Source organism: Cetorhinus maximus, chromosome 21 (assembly GCF_964194155.1).
Source record: "Cetorhinus maximus chromosome 21, sCetMax3.hap1.1, whole genome shotgun sequence".
Taxonomy (NCBI): Eukaryota; Metazoa; Chordata; class Chondrichthyes; order Lamniformes; family Cetorhinidae; genus Cetorhinus; species Cetorhinus maximus.
The window spans coordinates 30,993,065-31,001,837 of record NC_135899.1 but is presented as its reverse complement, the minus strand read 5'-3'; the positions used below and the strand labels follow the sequence as shown (position 1 = coordinate 31,001,837).

The following is an 8,773-nucleotide window of genomic DNA, read 5'->3' as shown; positions in this document are numbered from 1 at the left end:
CACAGGCCAGTCATTTTTTCCCAGCTGGTTGACAGCGCGGTGCCAGGGTAAGAGCTGCCCTGTGGTTAGGGTGAGTTGCGGGAGGACCAAGGTCTGCCCTGTGGTTAGTGCACAAGCACATGCGGGATAGGCGGGGGGCGGTGAAGTGGCCACACGTTAGGGAAACCTGTATAAAGTGACTATTCTTCCGCAGCTGAGACAGTTCAGGCACAGCCACATTGACATGTGTGGACTCGGGTCTCTAGATTATCTGCCCCCTCAGCAACACAGAGGCATGAAAGTGCCACCAAGTGCTCCTGAACATTTCACGCCTCGGGCACAGACTACAAACTAATGAGTGTTTTAGTGAACTGCAGAACAGTTGGCCGACTGGGCCTCAGGAAGAAGGGGTGGCTGGGGCTCCCACACACACTGCTGAAGAGCCACAGGCAGCCGATGCTGGTCGGTGCCCGGCTAGACCCAGGGTCTATAGACAGCGCTTGTCATTCCTGCACGTGACTGAGAACCAATGTCGCTGAAGGCTGCACATATCGAGGGAACTGGTCAGTCACATCTGCCACCTGCTGCAGGGTTTAACACCACAGGGACGTGGAGGTCATCCACTGCCAGTGGCTGTGAAAGTGACTGTGGCGCTCAATTTCTACACCAGTGGCTCCTTTCAGGGCTCCGCAGGCGACCTCTGTGGGATCTCACAACCCACAAATACATCCATGGGGTCACAGATGCCATCTTCTCGAGGGCACAATACTTTGTGTATTTTACCCGGGATCAGGAGATTTGCCCACACCGCTGGTTCCGACAGGTGCAGCTACCATCGACTGCACTCACGTGTCACTCAGATCTCCATGGCAACAAGAGGGCAACTACCTGAACCGTAAGGGCTTCCACTCGCTGAATGTTCAGCTGGTGTGTGACCACCACAAGTGCATCCTGCAGGTCTGTGCACGGCTCCCAGGGAGTGTGTGTGACTCCTACATCCTCAGTCGGTCTCAGATCCCTGACCTCTTCCAGTGTCCAGAGAAGCTGCAGAGTTGGCTCCTCAGGGACAAGGGCTACCCACAGAGGAGGTGGCTGATGACACCCGTGTGGCAGCCTCAGACTGCAGCAGAGCGAAGGTAAAATGAGGCTCATGCAGCAACTCACAACCTGGTGGAGCAGATCATCGGGATGTTGAAAATGAGATTCCGGTGCCTGGACCGGTCTGGTGGAGCCCTGCAATACAGTCCACAGAGGGTGTCACACATCGTCATCGTCTGCTGTGTCCTTCACAACCTGGCACTGCAACGGGGAGAGGAGCTGGCTGAGGAGGAGATGGAGGAACTTCACGTCTCCTCCACTGAGGAGGACATCAACAGGGATGAGGGTGAGGAGGTCCTCGAAGGCGGTGATGAGGCCCTCGCACTGGCGAGACGAGGCTGGCGTGTTTGGGAGGCCTATAGCTGCTAGATTTCTGGAGGGAGATGATGACACCCTAGATCCTCATATTGTACCTGTGAACATTTGACTCCAGTCTGGTTGATGGCAGCGCACATACCCTCTGTGATAAGGCTCCAGTCATGGAGACACAGCAGATACCCACAGTCCCTCCATTCCAGGAGGATGATGACATGCTGTTGGGACATTCCATAGATCCTCACGTATCTTATGTGAATGTCTGACTCCTGTCTGGCTGATGGCACCTCACTTTCCTTCTGTGAACAGAGTCATATCATGGAGACGCAGTGGGGAAACTTTAACTTCTCCTGATCCTATGTCATCCTTCGTGAGCTGATCCCTTCAGGACCAGACTGTCACCGGACACAGGTTGACATGACAGCGGATCATTGTCCCGAATTACTTACAGACATCTTGAACTTTTGAAAATAATCTCTGTTTTTTTTAAAAAGCATATACAAGCAAAAGCTGGCTGAGACTGTAACCACTGGATGGAAAATTCCCACGTGGATTACACTTGACCAACTAGTCCAGAGGGAACAGAATGTTACACCTAAAAAAGTGTCAAAGTCTCTTTCAGACAGAGACACTTCAAAAGAAGAGATGCAATGCCAAAAAAATACTGATCACCATCTGAGCAGAAACCATCTCCTGTTGAGTTATATCCCAGACTGTGGACATGATCTGAGTTGAAAAAGGCCATTCAGCCCATCGTGTCTGCAGTAGCCAAAACAGAGAAAAATCAAACTAGCCGCTCACTTTAATCCCACGTTCCAGCACCTGGTCCATAGCCCTGCAGGTTACAGAGATTCAGGTGCAGGCCCAGGTACCTTTTAAATAAACTGAGCATTTCAACCTCAAACACCAACTTAGGCAGTGAATTCCAGACACCCACCACCCTCTGGGTGAAAAGGTTTTTCCTCATGTCCCCTCTAATCCTTCTACCAATCACCTTCAATCTATGTCCCCTGGTAATTGACCCCTCATTAGGGGAAACAAGCCTTTCCTGTCTACCCCCTCTAGGCCTCTCATAATTTTGTACCCCTCGATTACTGTTCTGGTGTGTGTGATGTGAAGGTCACAGCTGAAGAACAGCGACTGGACATCCCTGTGTTTGCAGCTAAAGAAGACTTTCTCTCTGATTGCTGGAAGTAGGTGCCAAGTCAGCAAAGCCACAGTCAAAAAGGAAACAGGACAACTCATTTCAGCAAACCTGCAGAACCAAGTGTCTCCAGACCAACTGCTCAACTGCCAGAGTCAGCTCCGCCAGAATCATCCAATCTCACTGCCGGAGCGTTTCACCATCTACCCCTCATGGACAAGCCAAAGACTGATTTGTCTATCGTTTTTAAGTGCTATCTTTGGACTCACTTCACACTTCTATTCATTGTGTATTTGTATTGCATTTTTATTTTGTTTTTTTCATGTTTTAAGAACAAATAAACTGACTCTTTCTTTAACTCAGGAGAGCCAGTTTAATCTGGCTCTTTCTAACACATAAGTACATTTGGACTGGGAAAAGGAATCCTCGAGGGAAGGGATCTTTTTTAAATTAACCTTGTTGTGACCAAATGAAGCAGTTGAATTAAGTAGGGGAACCAGGTCATTCCTCCTCACCTGGGAGCATAACAATTTGGGGAATCTCATCTGGGGGCAGTCGTAATAAAGTGTAAGGATGGAGGGGAGTGTGGGAATGAGTATTTCTTACCCAATCTCCATTCCCTCACACTTGTTGTGATCTCACTCTCTGATAATGGATTATTCCCCATTCTAACTGACATTTATTTTGCTTCTGCAGATTCACCAAGTGTGACATACACAACAGCTCAGAGTAAGTGACTGAGGGACAGATTGTTGGGAATGAAATACGTTTACATTTTCTGCACATTTCTCTCATTCTAATTTATCTCAGTTTTAAAAGGTCCTAAAAATGTACATGGGTTTTTATCAGGAGTTTTCTGACTCAATATAAAAGACTCGTAAACACGTCAAGTGGGACAATTGAGGGGATAAAATCCCATTTCTGGAGCTTGGACAGGTGAGGGGTCACTCTCCAACCCTCTCCTGTTAAAGTGTCGGGGTTTGTGTTGGTCTCTTACCCATTGCACAACTTTCCCCTGCAGGAAGGACTGACCTTTCACCTCACTGACCAGATTGTTCCAGAAATCGATGGAACGGAGGATCCCAGCATGGATGTGACTGGAGCCAGGCCTCACGGAGAAGCTGAGGAAACTCCGACTGCAGCTGTCGGGGCAGCTGGAGAGCAGCTGGGAGCTGATACATTTGGACATTGAGAGTGAGAAAATCCCTCTCCCTCCCCCAGGAAATCAGACCAAAGAACAGTGTAGATGGAGAGTGAAACAAGTGACATTTTATTTTAACAGCAAATCCCCATTGCAAGACCTTCGAGGTAATCAGTGTTGAACAATGTAAACCTCAGAAAATTGGTCTAAAACATTAAATAACATTTATGTTAATGAGTTATTTCTCTACTTTGTAAATTGTTGTAATCTTAAATGTTTCACGTAAATAAAAGTTATTTTGAATTATTTAGAATGACTCCAGGATGATGGGTAAATATAACAACAACAGACTCAAATAGAACACCAACAATTTATAATTTACAAATAGAATTCTCATTAAATAAGACAACACAAACATTTCCTCAAAATGTAACAGCAACAAACCCCCCCCTCTCTGTTCCTGAGGGTCACTGTCACAAAGGGGGAGGGGGGGAGATAAAGACGTCCACTCTGCAAGAGCTGCCACCCTAATGCCCCCTGCATCTTCCCCGTACCCGTGTCCTGCCCCCTCTTGTGCCAGAGACATGCCCAGCAGCTGATAACTCCTCACTGGGGAGCTGCTGACCAGAAGCTGCATCCATTCGAGGTCCAGCTGCTGTCTCGTGGTCCTGCTCTGTTTCTGTACTTGGAGCTGTCAGGAGTGGCTCTATTGGGGTTATTTGTATCACTGCAATGCTGAAGGTGCAACATGGGGGCAGGAGAGACAGTGTCACTTCACCTGCCCTCCCACCCAGGGTGCTCACACTCCTGTTCGTCTGGATGTGACTCCCCTTCCCCGCCCAGCTCAGTCAGTGTCTCACTTCCCTCTGTGACCCGGGGCTCAGTGTCTTCTCCAGGTTCCCTTTCAGCCCCCTGGTCTGCTCTCACTGACTCACCAACACCTCCAGCCGCTGTGTCCAAAGACAGCACCTGTCAGGAGAAAACATTTACAATGAGGATTCACTTTCCTTTGTCACATCACAGAAGCTCGTGTGCTCAGACCTGGTTTAAACACCCAGCTGCTGACACTCACCTTTCCTCACTCCAATATCTGCTTGGTCACCACTCAGTGAAGTATTACTGATTTCCAGCAGCTGTCTGACCCTCTCTTCATCCTCATTCAGATCCTTCAGAAAGACCACTCCACCCGCGGGTAATGAGCACTGCCGGACATTATGACCCATCTCACTCGAAACAGACATATAATAACACTTGCTGGTTTGCATAAGACCTGTCAGGTAGTTTGATGACAATTTCACGCTCCTATTCTGTAGGTTGCAGATAAGAGACCTTTACAAACATTTAGTAAACATGTCACCCAAGGGAACTGAATTTTCCCACCACTTGACATCATCCACCCCTGACCAAGCCATAAACCCATTCACAGGATCTTCACTTCATTACCCATTAAATCTTCAATGAACATTTAAATGATAAAAACTGCAAGAACTCTACAAACCCCGTCAGATTGTGTGAACTCATTCCATTTCTTTCGACATTGCTGTGTGGACCATGGAACAGTGCAGTTAGCAGTCACACTCTCTGTCACCTCCTTCCACACCAAGACACTAACTTTACTCGGTAGCCCACACTTCTCATTACTGAGACACTGGAGACTCTTCACCTCCACCTCACTTGAAGAATCAGGATCCCGATCTGGAGGATCCGGGATCAATCAATCTCTGGAAACACATTCCCAGGAAAAATACATCTTCATCATCAAAGAACTCAGTGTAAACATGAGCTGTGATTCTGTATTTCTGCTGTGATATGGAAGGATGGACGATGATGTCCATGTTCACACTAGAACAGGCAAATCCACTTATTCATCAATGAGGCTCTGGGAATGTCCTGCAGTGGAACACAGTAAACCCACGCGGTAAGGAATAGACAGAAACAGGGCAATCGGTTCAGGGTCAGGAGGGGAGTGAAATTTGTCTGACAGGTTTTAACAGTGTCTGGGAGGGTGAGACAGGGTCAGGAGAGCAGTGAAATTAGTCTGACAGGTTTTAACAGTGTCTGGGAGGGTGACACAGGGTCAGGAGGGCAGTGAAACTAGTTGGACAGGTTTTAACAGTGTCTGGGAGTGTGAGACAGGGTCAGGAGGGCAGTGAAATTAGTCTGACAGGTTTTAACAGTGTCTGGGAGGGTGAGACAGGGTCAGGAGGGCAGTGAAATTAGTCTGACAGGTTTTAACAGTGTCTGGGAGGGTGAGAGCATCAGGAGCAGAGTGGAAATGTTACTAATACATCAATATTGAAAATTGAAGATGTCACTTACTGTATCAGGAAGGTTCTGGAACAGAGGCATCAGAAGCTGAGAAAATGAAAACAGAAGGTGAGAAACAGGATAACATATAAGAACCGAGAGTGTGAGACATTCTATATCACTCACTGGGCCCAAGATCCATTCACTCATCGGCTCATATATGTTTCCAGCACCAAATGAGGCCATTCGGCCCATCGTGTCCACGTCGGTCAACAAAGGCCAGACTACACTCATCCTATTTTGCAGCACTTGGCCCATAGCGCTGGAGGCTATGGCAATGCAAGTGAATATCTAAATACTTCTTAAATGTTACGAGAGTTTCTGACTCAACCACCTTTTCAGGCAGTGAGTTCCAGACTCCCACCCTCTGGGTGAAAACATTTCTCCTCAACTCCCCTCTTAATCACCTCCCAGCATTAACTAAACTGACCCACACATGGTGAATGAACACAGAGGGAGTGGAGGGTGAGGGAAAGGAGGGTGAGGGACTGAAGAGTGAGGTAGTAGAGTTTGAGGTAGTGGAGGATAATTGACTGGAGAAAGACAGTGAATCCCACTGTGGAATTTGAGTAGAACATTCCTATCTTCTCCAGTGTTGACTCAGATAAGATGTGATCTCATTGAAACAGATAAAATTCTGAGAGAATTTGATGGGAAGACATTAATTCTTTCCCCTGTCTGGAGAGTCTAGGTCCAGGATTCCCAGTCTCAGGATAAGGGATCTGTCAGTTTGGGCTGAGATGGGGAAATGTCTTCACTCAGAGAGTTGTGAATCTTTGGAATTGTCTATCCAGAGGGTTGTGGGTGATCAGGTGATGAGTACATTCAGCACCGAGATCCATCGATTCTGCAGCACTGAGGGGATCAAGGGATCTGGGAATGAAGTGGGAATGTGGAATTGTAACTGAGTTGAAGTGAAGTCCCCTAGAATCATAGAAACTTTCAGCCCAAGAGGAAACCATTCTGCCCATCTTCCCCTGCTGGCTCTTTGAAACAACCATTATGCTTTGTCCCAGATTCCCGCTTCTTGTCTTTATCCCTGTAAGTTCCTCATCCTCAAGTATCTGTTCAACCCCCTTTCAATATTACTTATGGGATCAGCTCCCACCACATTTTCAGGTGCAGCGTTCCAGATCCCGACAACTCCCAGAGTGAAAAACATTTCTCCTCTTCTCCTCTCTGGATCACTGAGCAATGATAGTAAATCTATAACCTCTCGTTATCGATCACTCACCAGACAGAATCATTTTTCTCCATCTACTCTATCAAAACCTTTCATCATCTGGAAAATCTCTATTCAATGACCTCTTAACCTTCTCTGTTCCAAGGAAACAGCCTGATGTTTTCCACGGGAGGTTGGGAAGGTTTTAAACTAACCCGGCAGGGATATGGGAAGCAGGAGATGCCAAGGTGCACAGAATATTGGAAAAGATAGATCACACTAGGGCAGGGAATATTAAGTTAATAGTTGCGGTCAGAATAAAAGAAATTAATGGAGTCTAAATCAGGGTTACAGTGCATGTGTGTGAATGTACAGAGTGTGATAAATAAGATTGGTGAGTTTCAGGTGCAGGTTACCATGGGGAATTGCGATGTTGTGCCGATATCAGAGTCCTGGCACAAAGAACTGCACGACTGGGCATTAAACATCCCTCGATACAAGGTGTTCAGGAAAGATAGGAAAGGATGAAAAGGAGGAGGGTGGTGCTGTTGTTTAAGGGAAGTATTGTTGTGCTGGAGAATGAGGATGACCCAGAGGGGTCAAGGAGAGAAGGTGTGAGGCGAGAGATAAGTAACAAAAAGGCTGCAGTTACATTGCTCTGTATATGCTGTAGGACCACAAGCAATGGGAAGGATGTAGAGGAACAAATTTGCAAGGAAATTACAGAGAGGTCCAGAAATTATATTGTACTTGTAATTGGGAAATTTAATTATCCAAATATAGACTGGGATAGTATTAGCGTGAAGGGCAGAGAAGGTGGAATTCCTACAATGTGTGCTGGAAAATTTCCTCCAGCAGTATATGTCCAGTCCAACAAGAATGGAGGCACAACTAGACCTGGTTCCTGGGAATGAGGTGGCCAAGTGGATCAAGTAGCAATAGGAAAGCATTTCAAGGATAATGATCATTGTATCATAAGGTTTAGGCTAACTATGGAAAAATTGGAATAAATTGGAGTAAAAGGTTGGCGGAAAAACACCCAATAGTCAACAGACAACCTGCAAAGAAGAGATAGTTCAGGCACAGTCAAGGTATATTCCCTTGAAAGGGAAAGGTAGAGCAAACAAACCCAGAGCTGCCTGGATGACAAAGGATGTAGAAATTAAGATCGTGTGCTTGTGACAGGTGTCAGGCAGAAACTAACACTGAGAACCAGGCTGAATATAGAAGGCTCAAGGGAGAGGTGAAGAAGTAAAAAATAGAAGCAAAGAGTGAGTATGAAAAGAGACAGGCAGGTAATATAAAAGGGAAACCCAAAGTCTTATATTTGCAGATAAATAGTAAAAGGATGGATAAAAGGAGGTGTAGGGGTGATGAGGACCAAAAAGAGGTTTTACACATGGAGGCAGAGAGAATAGCTGAGGTATTAAATGAATATTTTGTATCTGTCTTTACAAAGGAAGAAGGTGCCAAACAAGCCATGGTAAAAGAGAATGTAATTTGGACACCAGAGGGGTTTAAAATTGAAAAGGAGGAGGCATCAGATAGGCTGTCTGCACTTAGAGTTGATAAGGCACTGGGACTGGATGTGATGCACCCAAGGATACTGTGAGAAGTGAGAGTGGAA

At 46.5% G+C, this 8,773-nt stretch overlaps 1 pseudogene across 1 annotated transcript in view; it reads right to left on the bottom strand.

The window, feature by feature from the left end:
- Positions 1-3,790: 3,790 nt before the first annotated feature.
- LOC144695825 (class I histocompatibility antigen, F10 alpha chain-like) overlaps positions 3,791-8,773 on the bottom strand; it is a 211,871-nt pseudogene continuing 206,888 nt past the window's right edge. Inside the window, exons 7-8 of the transcript XR_013580020.1 lie at positions 5,997-6,032; positions 3,791-4,646 (exon numbers count right to left, since the gene is read on the bottom strand). The product of XR_013580020.1 is annotated as a class I histocompatibility antigen, F10 alpha chain-like (transcript). The remainder of the gene's footprint in view (positions 4,647-5,996; positions 6,033-8,773) is intronic.